Here is a 13,428-nt window from a genome sequence, read left to right as displayed (position 1 = left end):
AGAGAGCAGCAAGTCAGAGAGCGAGGAAGACGTTGTAGATCCAGATGACAATTTCAGAGGTGGAGCTGAGGAGAGAAACCCATACTACCCCAACCAAAAAGACCTCAACGACTTGAGCCGAGCTTTTGACGTCTAGGCTCAAGCAGTGGAACTTGTTGGATGAAAGTGTGCAAGTCGCAGATCAGAGGAAGCGTCACCAACCTTTTTCCAGCTTCTTCACCCATCAAGATGGGCTCTGCTTCTGCCACAATGTGACCAGTCTGTTCGAGGCAATCGGAATCGCCTGTATCCAGAATGAGTGGCGCCTCTTCATTGACAGCTCATCCAGGAGCCTCAAAGCCGTGCTGCTCCATAATGGTAACAAGTACCCGTCTCTTCCCCTGGCTCACTCGGTGCACCTCAAAGAGGATTACAACAGCATCAAGACCTTGCTGGACGCCTTGAAGTATGATGAGTACGGCTGGGAAGTCATAGGAGACTTCAAAATGGTGGCATTCCTGATGGGTCTCTGTCACAAAGACGGCCAGAGTGGGTGGCGTCAGACCAGAAAAGGAATACACAGAGACGGTGGTTGTGATGATGAGCCGAGTGCAATGGCTGCACTCAGCGTTTAATAACAAATAAAAGGTTTGAACAATGGAATACAAAACAGGACACGGCACTTGACGCCAAAATAAACAGACAGACAAAACGACTAGACACTAACACACAGGTGAAACGGAGACGAACAAACACGGTGAGAATACACTTATTATATTTATAATTACGCTGACGATTTTACTCCTTCTCTCTCACCCGTTCTCCACTCTCTGAACACCTAACCCTGAGTGCAAGAAATGTGCGTCTATATATACTATTGTGCTGGGATTCAATTACTAATTAATTATTCACTTGAATCCCAGCACGTGAATTAATTCTGTGCAACCCCGTGCTCACATATTACATTTAACCAGCACGTGAAGTGATTTGTGCTCTCCTCGTGCCTAAATACACTTTTTAAATACACGTGAAACACAGACCCGTTTATATCCCGTGTACCAATCTATACACCAACATTTACACACGCAACATACAACACATAACACAAATGCACACAGGGGCGGGGCGCTTTGCCACAGTCTCCAAGGCGGTTTTACCAAGTTTCCCTGCTATCTTTGCCTTTGGGACAGCAGGGACACCAAGGCGCAATACCACAGGCAGGACTGGCCACAGCGGACCGAGTTCTCTGTGGGGAGGAACAACGTCAAGTGGGAGCCACTGGTGGACCCCCGGAAGGTGCTGATGCCACCACTGCACATCAAATTGGGCCTTATGAAACAATTTGTCAGAGCTCTAGATAAGGAGTCGGCAGCCTTCAAGTACCTTCAAGACGTCTTCCCTAAGCTGTCTGAGGCAAAGGTCAAAGCCGGTGTCTTCGTCGGACCACAGATAAAGAAGATCCTGGAGTGCAATGAATTCCCCAAGAAGCTCACTAGTAAGGAGAAAGCGGCTTGGAACAGCTTTGTCACAGTGGTTCGGGGCTCACAAGGCCTGAAAACTATGTGGAGCTGGTTGAGACTCTGGTGAAGAACTACGGCACAATGGACTGTAGGATGTCCCTCAAAGTCCATATCCTTGATGCTCATCTTGATAAATTCAAGGAGAACATGGGAGCGTACTCGGGAGGAGCAAGGCGAGCGCTTCCACCAGGATATACTGGACTTTGAACGTCGCTACCAAGGACAGTATAACGAGAACATGATGGGAGACTACATTTGGGGGCTGATTCGTGAAAGTGATTTACAGTATAATCGTAAATCTCGAAAAACTACTCACTTCTAAATCTTTTGTAGTCATTTTTGTATTACTTTAGTATAAATACATGTTAATTTGGATTCATATGTTGTTTTTTTCTGACTTTATGTGAACGAAAAGACACAAATTCGTCCGTTTTCTCATTGGAAATGGGTAGATTTCAAAATATCACTGTCCTGGTCACAAAAGCAAAGTTTGTGGGGAATAATAGCCATTTTCTATACTTTTGAGGCATAAGCAATTAGGAAATAACACTTACTACCCAGGAACAAAAATTGTGTTACATAGTGTTACCATGCTTTCACTGTGATTTATTACATTTAGCCATGCTTTAACTATGTTACATTTTTAGAAGGGTCAGTTCATTGATGAAAGCCATTAAGAAAAGGGGTAGATCAACCCCCTTGGTCAACATGAGCCAGAATGACAATTTACTGTTAAGGGCACCTCTGTATTTAGACATGTTTTTTAAAATAAATATGTGGCGATTGTTTGTGATATTACAAAAAGCTAAATATATAAAGTTACTGTTATGAAACTGATTAAAACCATCATATAAATCCACACATAATTAAATTAATTTTCCTTTTTCTAAATCTGGCAACAGAATATGTGCTATTTTTCCATTTGTGCATCTGGCAGTGCATTATGAGTTGGAAAATGATAATAAATTGATCTTTGCCTCTCTCTCTAAACTAAGTAAATGTCAAAACAAATTCAGCCTTCTCAGTGTCAACACTGCTGAGTGATTTGAATGCATTATGTCCCATGAGGTCGGTAGGCTTAACAGTGGAGAGAACACGTGGTCATTTTTTATTACTTTCTCAAATGCAATATTGTGCTTTTTCTTATTAAAAATAATCATCATACATGACCAACAAAAGGTGCAAACAGGCAGCTGACCTTACTACTGAACTACAGGGACTCCCTAGAGTACTGACGTTATTTCAGTCATGAGGACAGCTGTAAGAAACCACTTTATTGAGCAGTTTAACCATTTTTCTTTTATGCACATTGTTCAAATTCAATGTTTTTGTTAGTGTTAGTGTCTAATAGTTTTAATTCTAACTCAAATGAGCAAAAAAAACCTGAAATACAGTAGTTAGAGCACATTGATAATTTAACAGACATAGGGTCTTTACAGTTGGTACATATAATTCTCCCAATAAAGCCACATTGCAGGTGGTATCCAGTAAACATTTAGCTGTTTCATTGCCACATTGTTTTAACCACTGATCAATGATACAGACCACTCACTTTCAGTCTCTTCACAGGTGGTACACAGCTATATTCTATCACTCTCAATAAAGTAACTTCACAGGTCGTGTCCAGTAGAAACCTTTACACTGCTGCACATGTTTGCAAAACATTCGACCTGGGGATGCTTTGTTTTTTGGTTCACAAAAACTCCCATTTTTAGTTTAGAATATAATTTAATATGAATGGGGTCTTACCACGCCAGAGAATATTTCAAAGATAAAGACCAGATGCACATTAAAAGTTGCATTATATCTACTTCTTATAACATATATATTTCAAGCAGGGGTTGCCATGGCTACACTGTAGGGTTTATTAAAATTAACCTACAAGAGTAATAGGTTCAACTAAATTTATTTTATTACTATTCAAGCAAATATACCCAGGAGGATGACATTTTCCACATTAAAGTTTCTCATGCATCAAAAAATTACAGCAGCCCTTATAGCAATAAACGTTGATATTAAGTTACTGAGATGTATGTGCTGTCATAAGAAACATCCTTAAGTGCAAAAAAAACAAAGGCTTATGTAGAACTACAATGAAGTTATTGGAGCCGGCTATGAAACAATACATGAATACAGTATTCATCTATAACTTGAAAATGCTCAATCAGGACTCAGAGTAGTACCTGAAGAAACATCATCTCTACTTAGCTTTGAGCTTGTCTGGAGAATCCCAAGTGATGGCACTGTGCAGCCTTCCTCATTACATTTAAACCATCTGAGACTGTTACCACTGAACTCTGCCAGCTCCAGTAACAGTATATTTGTAGAGTAGGTGGGGCTGACAGAGTTGAAAGGTCGTGTAATCAAACGATTCGAGTTGAACGAATGAAGCTGTTCAGTGCTGACGCTTAGTATTATCCAGACAAGCCTAAAGCCAAAAAAGACAGAGAAAAATGCAATACTTGAGCAACAATGATTGCTCAGGCCAATAAAGGGTAGAGTTCGATTTTCCATAACACTTATGAGATACAAGCAGTATCTAAAACTCCTCGCACTTGGATATATAAATCACTAAATACAACAATACAATGGAAGGGGGCGCAAAAAGAGCAGGTGTTTGTATTTTGAGTCGGATCATTACAATTGCACCCCATTGTATTTTACGGGCAGTGTTTTGCTATGCACTGCTACTACAGACTCTGTCCTGTCTGTGAAATTAGATGAAGCAAGGTTAAAAGCTCTACGACCATGAAGAGCGAGGAGCCTGGCATAGTGGTTAAGACGCTCGCATCCAGTGGAGGGTGCGAACATTTTATTTCCAATCAGAGAACCATTCTGGAGATGGGCAGTCAAGCTTCATAAAGTTTATAGTTTTGTTGCAACCTGTTACCTAAATTATTGTTGCTCAGTCTACATTCAACAATAGTTTATTTCACAGTGCTCTGCATCAGCTAAAGTAAGGTGGAACATCTAACTGACAGCGTCTTGGAGATGTATATGTCATAAAATCGTCCCACCCTTGACACTGGCTCCTCTCTTAGCTGCAATGACTTTTTAAACTTTTTTAAAAATAAAATATTGGGACATCAAAAATCAGATTATACAGACACATTCTATTAAGGAGGATTCTAGCGCAATATTACTTATTTGAACTGTTAAGGCTGCTATGGAGACTTTCTCTTTGATTAATTTACAAGAACTGACAGTGCTAGCTCAGCATATGAGAGCTACCACATGCCCTCTTGATCCTATTCCTACAAAACTTTTAAAATAGGTTTCTGGTGCTAGTAATACCCACATTTAAAAAATATAAATGGTTAACTTTCCTCGGACATAGTTCACTCAGCACTTAATGTAGCTGTGGTAAAGCCTATGCTTAAGAAACACAATTTGGACCCTAAAGTCCTGAATAACCATAGGCCAATCTCCAATTTACCATTCTTAGATAACGTTCTAGAAAGAGTGGTTGCAAATTAAATTACAAAAAAAAATTCTTAATGGTGTATCTGAGAAGTTTCAGTCTGGATTCTGTGCTGCACATAGCACCGAGACAGCCCTTGTCAGAGTTGTAAATGATCTGCCGATTTCTATCAGTTTTAATTCTCTTAGATCTAAGTGCTGCCTTTGATACTGTAGACCAATCCATCTTATTGAATTGTCTTGTGACAGTGGGACTGTCTGGCCTTGTCCTATCCTGGCTCAAATCTTATTTTTCAGATAGATTTCAGTTTGTGTCTGTTGGGGAGGCAAAATCTTAAAAGGTTTGAAGTTGTCTGCGGTTTTCCACAGGACTCTATTCTAGGTCCTTTGTTATTTTCCTTATATATGCTACCGTTATGTGACATTACCCACACACAAGGAGTGAACTTCCATTGCTATGCAGATGATATGCAGCTAAATCTGTCCCTAAAGCCAGGAAATACTTCTGCTGGGGTTACTTGCTGCTTGTCTTGCAGACATCAAGTCTCAATTCAGATAAAACAGAGGTTACGCTAGAACCAACCAAAAACATGTGGGATTACAAGAGCTTGACCGTAGTAATCTCTCATTAAATCTTAAATTACAAATGAACAATTTGGGGGTCATCTTTGATCCTGATCTGTCATATGAGACTTATATTAGGGAAGTTACAAAAGTATCTATTTACCATTTGAAAAATATAGCCAAATTTAGACCAATTATTTCAGTATCTGATGCCGAGAGACTAATGCATGCCTTTGTTTCATCTAGAATTGTTCACTGTAATGCACTTCTCTCTGGTATCCCAAAAGGTGTGCTGTCAGAATACAGCCGCTAGAATTCTGACTAAAACCAGGAAAAGTGAACATATTACCCCTGTTTTTGCCTCCTTACACTGGCTCCCTGTGCAGTATAGAATAGATTTTAAGATTTTGCTGTTAACCTATAAAGCCCTAAATGGATAAGCACCTAGTTATTTGCAGGAGTTACTGGCTCCGTATCATCCAAATCACACTCTTAGATCACAGGATGCGGGGCTGCTGGTTATTCCTAGGGTCAACAAAATTAACACGGGAAGGGAGGGCTTTTACATGCAGAGCCCCTAAATTATGGAATGCCTAATTTCGTCAGGGAAGCTGGGACTGTTACAGTTTAGTTGACTGTTACAAGTCGACTGAAAACATACTTTCATAAAACAGCTTTCTTATCTTTGTGGGTTTTAATGTAACACTTAAATTTCAACATTTTTAACTTTTTTAATATACTGTTTAATAAATATGTTCTTTAATATCTAGCAGTGCGTGTGTGACATGACTGGGGACTTTTATACAAATGTATTGTGTAAATGTAAATGCTTTTTTTATGTACTGTACAGTGCTTTGTGATACTTTGTATGAAAAACGTTACATAAATGTAATAAATAAATATAATAAATAAAATAAGAACAATTTAGAAGAATGTCTAAAAAACAGTTATCCATGGAGTTCTAAAAAAATGTAATGAAAGTCTTCTATATCAGTACAGAATAGGGTATGAGTTGGGTTCTCTCACAATACAATTGTCTTTAATCCAGACTTCCCACAGAAGTTAATTCTGTGAGAAGCTAGGGTCTGGGGTCTAGGGGTGGGTGCGAAATCAAATGCATTATTCATATTCATAACACATTTGGGGTGTACTCACATGCTCCTTACATTTCCAGCAATAGCATTTTTCATGCTCAGTGGTTTATTGCTTTTCCCATAATTATTTTTCCAATGGGGGTATCATATATGTTTCTAACTGTTTATGACTACAATTTTCTACAATTTTAGTTTTTAGGTTTGAGTTTAGGTTTGAGTAGCTTCTTGCACGCTGTTTGTTGTCAGGCCACGACCATGAATAGACAATAAGTCACAGAACACTTAAACATATAATATCATTTTACTAAAATTAGAAGTCATAAAAAAAAAATAATACAAATAAAAAAAAGACTGCTCTAGAACAAGATAAACAACTATCCTTTTCTGTTGAAATGGTTCAGTCCAGGTCAAAGCAGGGCAGTTTAGAGCTGCACAAGTTTTTTAGTGTTCTACCTGCGAACAGTCCCCCGAAGCCGTTTGTAACCAGCCTAGTATATACACACACACACACACACACACGTCAAAAGTGCTACAGTACCGTTTTGTCCACATTACCAGATGGTCAGTCATCATTCTTTTTGGCCTAAATACCTTTTAAGAAGCAGATATGTAATTGATTCAATCTGAGAGAACATATTTCTTATGTATTTATTAAAATTGCAGTGCTAGAAAGCAAACTTGCAAATGTGCCTATCAAGATAGTAAGCTTGTTTATAGCACACCCTGCAAGATAAAAGTTTACAAAACCACTGCCACCATCCAATAAATAAATAAATACATAAATAAATGCACATGTGATATTGTTAGTGGCAGAGTGTACTGGACATTTAAAAAGACTAAGCAATTGCTTAGGGCCCGAAGAAGTTCAAGGGGCCCCTGATTAAGAGGGATTATTTTCTTTTTTTTTTACCAGAACTTTGAATTTTCTAGTAGTGTACTCATTTAAAAACAAGCACAGATTCAGTTCACATCAGTCCACGTCACCCAGTCAGAAAACAAATAGCAATCCACACTTTCGACATTTGAGACTTCGTTATATGTATTTATTTTCAATAAATAAGGAGAGCTGAGAGTGTTTACGTCTCACCTCTATCAATTCTGATTGGCTAGGTGTGAGAAAGGCCAATCATGTATTTATTTATTTATCTGATTTCATTTATTCATTCTTTAACCAGGAAAAAAAACCCATTGAGACGAGGCCTCTTTTACAAGAGTGTCCCGACAAGATGAGCAGAATCAGACAGCAGTAATTTCACATTCCTAAAAATATCATCACTCTAAAAGACAATCACATCATACATTCAATCTAGATCAAAAACATGTACACTATGATAATTCTTGGAGCCTACTCATTAAAATACATTTAATCTTAGTCATTGTTCTTCATTTAGCTGATACATTTGGGTTATTTATCTGATGCTCGATCATATCCCAGATACTCCAGACTATTGTATGCCATAGTGGGCACTGTAGCTAAATGCTGATCAGCCAATCCAGGACCTTCTCCAAGGCACTTGATAAATAAGTGCAAGACTAGATCATAAACTATACTTGGGTATGTTTACTTGTAGCAACAAACTTAAGTAACCTGGCCACAAACCCAGTTCTACACACAAAAAGTACCCAGTGTAATTGCCTTCTACAATTAAGTGACATCCAGTTTAAAGAAGCCAGTAACTGGCAGTGATGTGTTTGAGGGTGGCATTCTAATACAAATCTGTCTGCTTTGTTCATTAGTCGATCCAATTTTTTTATCACCATAATCAAACAAAGAAAAAATACAACTCTTTATAACACGATTTGTACTTTGAAGCGTAGGTTTTTAATTTAACTGCTTATTTTTTTATTTTTTTAAGTTGTACTAAGACCTACATCCACATTTCAAATTTTGAACTTTTAAATTAAAAACAGACAATGTTATTTCTATATATGCATATTTTGACGTTGGCTGAGTAGTTATGTTATAATTTCATACCAATTTTAAAAATGTATTGACAAGATCAGAACGTAGTTTTTAAAACAACTGAACTTGGTGTATTCAGCCTATTTGATATCTATTCATGTTATAAATGTAATCAAGCCAAATACAGAAAGCAAGTTAGTCTTGAATTTAATTAGAAATCCACTGCTGTTGAAAGCAAGTAATACATTGTTTATTCAGTTGAGTTTCCATATGTCTGATTAAGTAATACAACAAATGAGTTGAAGGGCTGCGCTGTTCTGCTCTGTATACAAGAACGCAGCCAGAATGATGTTATGAAGCAGAGAAACATCTACAGGACAACTTTCAAAGCTTTTTGCTCCAGTGCAAAATGTGCTCCACTTTTTCTAACTGCAAATAAACTCCAGCTAATTTTCCTAAGTTGTTTCAGTAAAAAAAAAAATATATATATATATATGTTCTCTTTTCCATACCTACGTTGTCTCTGGCTAGATTTGCAACTTAACTTTTACAATTGCTTTCAGAAAATCGGGCGCACATTTTGCTGTATTAGCTGAACTCATTTCATAACGTACAGATTTATAATTACGAATCAGAGTCAGAATAATAACAATCAATTACAACATAAAGGAGAGGGGGGCCCCAAAAAATATTTCATCTTAGGGCCGCCAATCAGCTAGCACAGTCACTGCTGCTTCTATTGATCCATGTCGCGCTCAAAACAGGGCAATGCCGTGGCAACAAGCTTAAGTGCATCTGAAACTTTATTATTATTATTATTATTATTATTATTATTATTTATTTCTTAGCAGACGCCCTTATCCAGGGCGACTTACAATCGCAAGCAAATACAAATACATTCAAGTGTTACAATATAAGTCATACAATAAGAACAAGAAATACAATAATTCTCAAGTGTGACAAACCACAATTCAATAATACAGCAGATAATAGTGAAAGTTACATCAGGATATGATTAAGTAGTGATAGTTACATCAGGATATGATTAAGTACAAAATACTACAGATTAAACACTTGGGAGATTACAATATTCTGAGGTACAGGATTAAATGCAGTAAAATAGGGGGCAGATAAGAGCAAAATAAAGCATATTTAAATGAAGGGTGATAGTGTCCCAGGATACAACAGAGGAGTTCTACAGGTGCTGTTTGAAGAGGTGAGTCTTAAGGAGGCGCCGGAATGTGGTCAGGGACTGGGCAGTCCTGACATCTGTAGGAAGGTCGTTCCACCACTGCGGAGCAAGGGTGGAGAAGGAGCGGGCTCGGGAGGCAGGGGAGCGTAGCGGAGGTAGAGCCAGTCTTCTAGTGCAGGCGGAGCGGAGAGGTCGAGTGGGGGTGTAGGGAGAGATGAGGGTCTGGAGGTAGCTGGGTGCAGTCTGATCAAGGCATCTGTAGGCTAGTACAAGAGTCTTGAACTGGATGCGAGCGGTGATCGGGAGCCAGTGGAGCGAGCGGAGTAGTGGAGTAGCGTGGGCGAAGCGAGGTAGAGAGAACACCAGGCGAGCAGCAGAGTTCTGGATGAGCTGGAGCGGACGGGTGGCAGACGCAGGGAGGCCAGCCAGGAGGGAGTTGCAGTAGTCTAGGCGGGAGAGTACCAGGGCCTGGACCAGGAGCTGGGTAGCAAGTAATACATTGATAATAACCAGAGCAAACTTCCTGAATGCAGGCGAGCTGAGAATGCAGGGACATTCTTTTTTTTTTTTAGCCGAGCGCCACAGTTTATAGAGCTTCACGTTTGAATTTGGGATGCAAACTCCATACACTCGTTTTACGAAAACTGCGTAGGAGCTCAAAGGGCTTGTTTGAGACTGTTTGGATTACAGGCGAACATGTTCCCTGCCGTTCAAGTGCAGTTACAGTCTTGCAGTCATTTATTTATTCAAACACCTGGATGTCCGGAAGGAAAATGAAACCATGTACACTGTTTCAGTATTGATAATTATCACTTGTGAAAGTAGCTAAGAAACGTCTTTAAAGATACCCAAATAGTTTTTCCAATAAGTTAATGTAATTCAAAATGTAAAACACTGCTCTCAGCAAAGAAAATAAGTGTACTTTTAATACGTTCTACCCTTATAAAAGTTCCTAATAGTAAAGTATAATAAAGCACTGTGAAAAGCATGGTAAAGCACAGGTAAGCACTGTAAATCTATGGTAAACTATTAAAGGGTTAATTGTATGTTTGAAATAAGAGTTATAAAGGTTCACAATACTGGTCTTATCAATATTGAATTATTATTATTATTATTATTATTATTAATTTCTTATCCTGGGCGACTTACAATTGTTACAAGATATCACATTATTTTTTACATACAATTACCCATTTATACGGTTGGGTTTTTACTGGAGCAATCTAGGTAAAGTATCTTGCTCAAGGGTACAACAGCAGAGTCCCCCACCTGGGATTGAACCCACAACCCTCCGGTCAAGAGTCCAGAGCCCTAACCACTACCCCACACTGCTGCCCGTGGCAGTGAACAGAACAAAGACTGTGTATGGGGCAGAGTGAACAGAACAGAGGTTGAAGTACATGGGTTATAGAGATGACTTAATATCTGTTCGTATATACATACTCAGAAGTAGATACATTCAGTGGGCTATTCGGAATACTCACGATGGCATCCTCCACTCCTGTCCTGAAAGGATACCAGCAGTCCAGGTAGATATCGTGCACCTATTCTGTTACTGTAAACTATTATATCGCATCTAGAGGTATAATTGCGTTTAGAGGTATAATTGCAATATTTCTGTATGACTAATAATCTTTGAATGCTAAATGTTTAATAATGTATGCTTTAATAAATAAGTTTGAATTTACTCACTGTTAATAACATGGATTAATTAAAAAGTAACAGGATTATAGTTGCTTCCACAATCCTTACCACTATGGTAAATGTTTGGGATAACCATGGGAAAAACTGTACAGTGCAAAAAGCAATGGAGACATGAAAACATCTCTCATTCAATTTAAGTTTATTTTACCATTTCTGAATTATAAAGAATGTTTGAATTGTAAGACATAAGACACTAAGTTATACAATAAAAAATTCTATTGACAGCAGAACAGACAGATTCTCTCGCTCAGTTGAAAGCTTGTCTGGTTTGCTCTGGTTATTATGAAACATGTATTTAAAACAGCAGGAAAGACCATTAAATGCAAACAAAAAAGAATAACCTTCTTTCAAATGTGTCCCGACCCTCCCCAGCACACAATATCTGGCGCTGTGAAAGGACAGTAACTAGAAAACGATGTTCTAGCCTGCGGATCCCACAAGTTATTCTGGTATCACAGCTGGCATTCACAGGGCAGATTTTCACTCTAGGCTTCAAATCACAAACTTGAAGATGTCCATGAAGATATCATTTGATTTCCCTGTAAACCAATAAAAAATAACAAATAAAAAATCCAGACAAATATTGGTATCTGTAATATTTGTCAAGAATTGTCGTTCATTTTAACAGTAATGATATAATTGATAACCACCCTCCTCAGATGAAAAACATTTCACCTAGAAGTCTTTTTTAAGGTTTTCATTTAAGTTTCTTTTAGTATTTCTAAATAGGTAGACGGATCATTGAAAAAAAGACTTTTCGATGAAACATTTTCATTGAACTTACTAAGCTTCTGAGGAGTGTCTAATAGTTATGGCTGATCTGTCTAACTTATCAGATTTGGCATCTTCCAGGTGTGAGGACTGTTCACCTATATATAGAAAGTTGAGAACATGCTTTAGTGCTACACTTGTACCCTGATGATGAACTTTCCAGAAGATAATGCAGCTATCCATTGCCAGAATCGTGTGTGAATGATGTCAGGAGCAGAACATTGACTCCAGGCATCTTCAATGACCACCATCATCTCCGGATCTCAATCCAATGGAGCACATTTTAGATGACCTTGAACGATTCATCGTCACAGTTGTCTGCCTAACACGTGTTGCAGTATTCAAAGGATTTATCATGTAAATTAAACCAATGTATAAAATGATTAATCAATCATATGCATTGATATAAATTAATACAATACTTAAGCTAAAGTACATTACTAAATGTATTTAAGTTAAATAAATACAACTACTTTGACGTTCCTGTTCCAATCTCATACTGCACAATTCCCAGCTAAATCTAACAAACGTTTAATGATTTGCAATGTTGTTATATAATAAAATCACATGTAAAACTGTAATATTCCAGAATAGGTTTAAAGGTTTGACTTTATCACACTGAATTAACTATACAGCAGAGGATGTCAAACAGCATTCAGTTATATATATATTTTTTTTCAGTGTATTTCAGGCAGAAACCATACAAAAGTAGGCATTATGGTTTTTTTTTTTTATCCCTGCCATTGTAGTTTCTGCACAATAAACTGGCAAAAGACTAATTTTCATCAAGTAATATATTACTGGGGGTACTTGTGCCTTTTTTTAGATGTACAGACAAGGGAAAACTCAAATTTAACTTATAAACTATTCAAAAAATAAAATGTGGATACGGGGGCGTTGTACAAAGAAAAGCAAAAAAAACCTCACCAATTTGGTTTTCGTTTATTACTCTCCTCATAACAGAAAATAGGATCACAACAAAACAAAATGTTGATCACTATACATAACATTTACTTTGCAAGTTAGACCAGTGTTTGGAAAGTGTGAAGCATTTTCAAATGTGTGGATTTCAGTCTTTGAATTCATGTGCTGCAATGTTTGTTTGAATACTCAGATAGTTTTTCCACACTAAAGAAAATAATATTACTCCATACCGCTGTTTTCACGTCGCACTACTGAAGTCTACTCTCTTTGATCAACCAGTGAGCACTGACAAAAACCAAAATGGGCAGAGATTTGTGACACATGCCAAAATGAAATCTGATCAGAATGAATTTTCGG

The 13,428-nt window shown here is 37.8% G+C and overlaps 1 protein-coding gene across 6 annotated transcripts in view; it reads right to left on the bottom strand.

Annotated features, from left to right (window-relative positions):
- LOC117432092 (synaptotagmin-12-like) overlaps positions 1-13,428 on the bottom strand; it is a 64,268-nt gene that overhangs the window by 27,884 nt on the left and 22,956 nt on the right. For 2 of the 6 annotated variants that reach the window (XM_034053546.3, XM_034053547.3), the window contains one exon: positions 11,718-11,915. The exons of 3 other annotated variants lie outside the window; for them this stretch is intronic. The gene's annotated coding sequence lies outside the window, so the exon portion shown is untranslated. Of the gene's footprint in view, positions 1-11,115; positions 11,162-11,717; positions 11,916-13,428 lie in introns of those variants that run through there. One more of the 6 variants, XM_059002206.1, reaches the window with a different exon arrangement.

Source organism: Acipenser ruthenus, chromosome 27 (genome assembly GCF_902713425.1).
Source record: "Acipenser ruthenus chromosome 27, fAciRut3.2 maternal haplotype, whole genome shotgun sequence".
In the NCBI taxonomy this organism is placed as follows: Eukaryota; Metazoa; Chordata; class Actinopteri; order Acipenseriformes; family Acipenseridae; genus Acipenser; species Acipenser ruthenus.
This window is presented reverse-complemented; position numbering and strand designations above follow the sequence as displayed.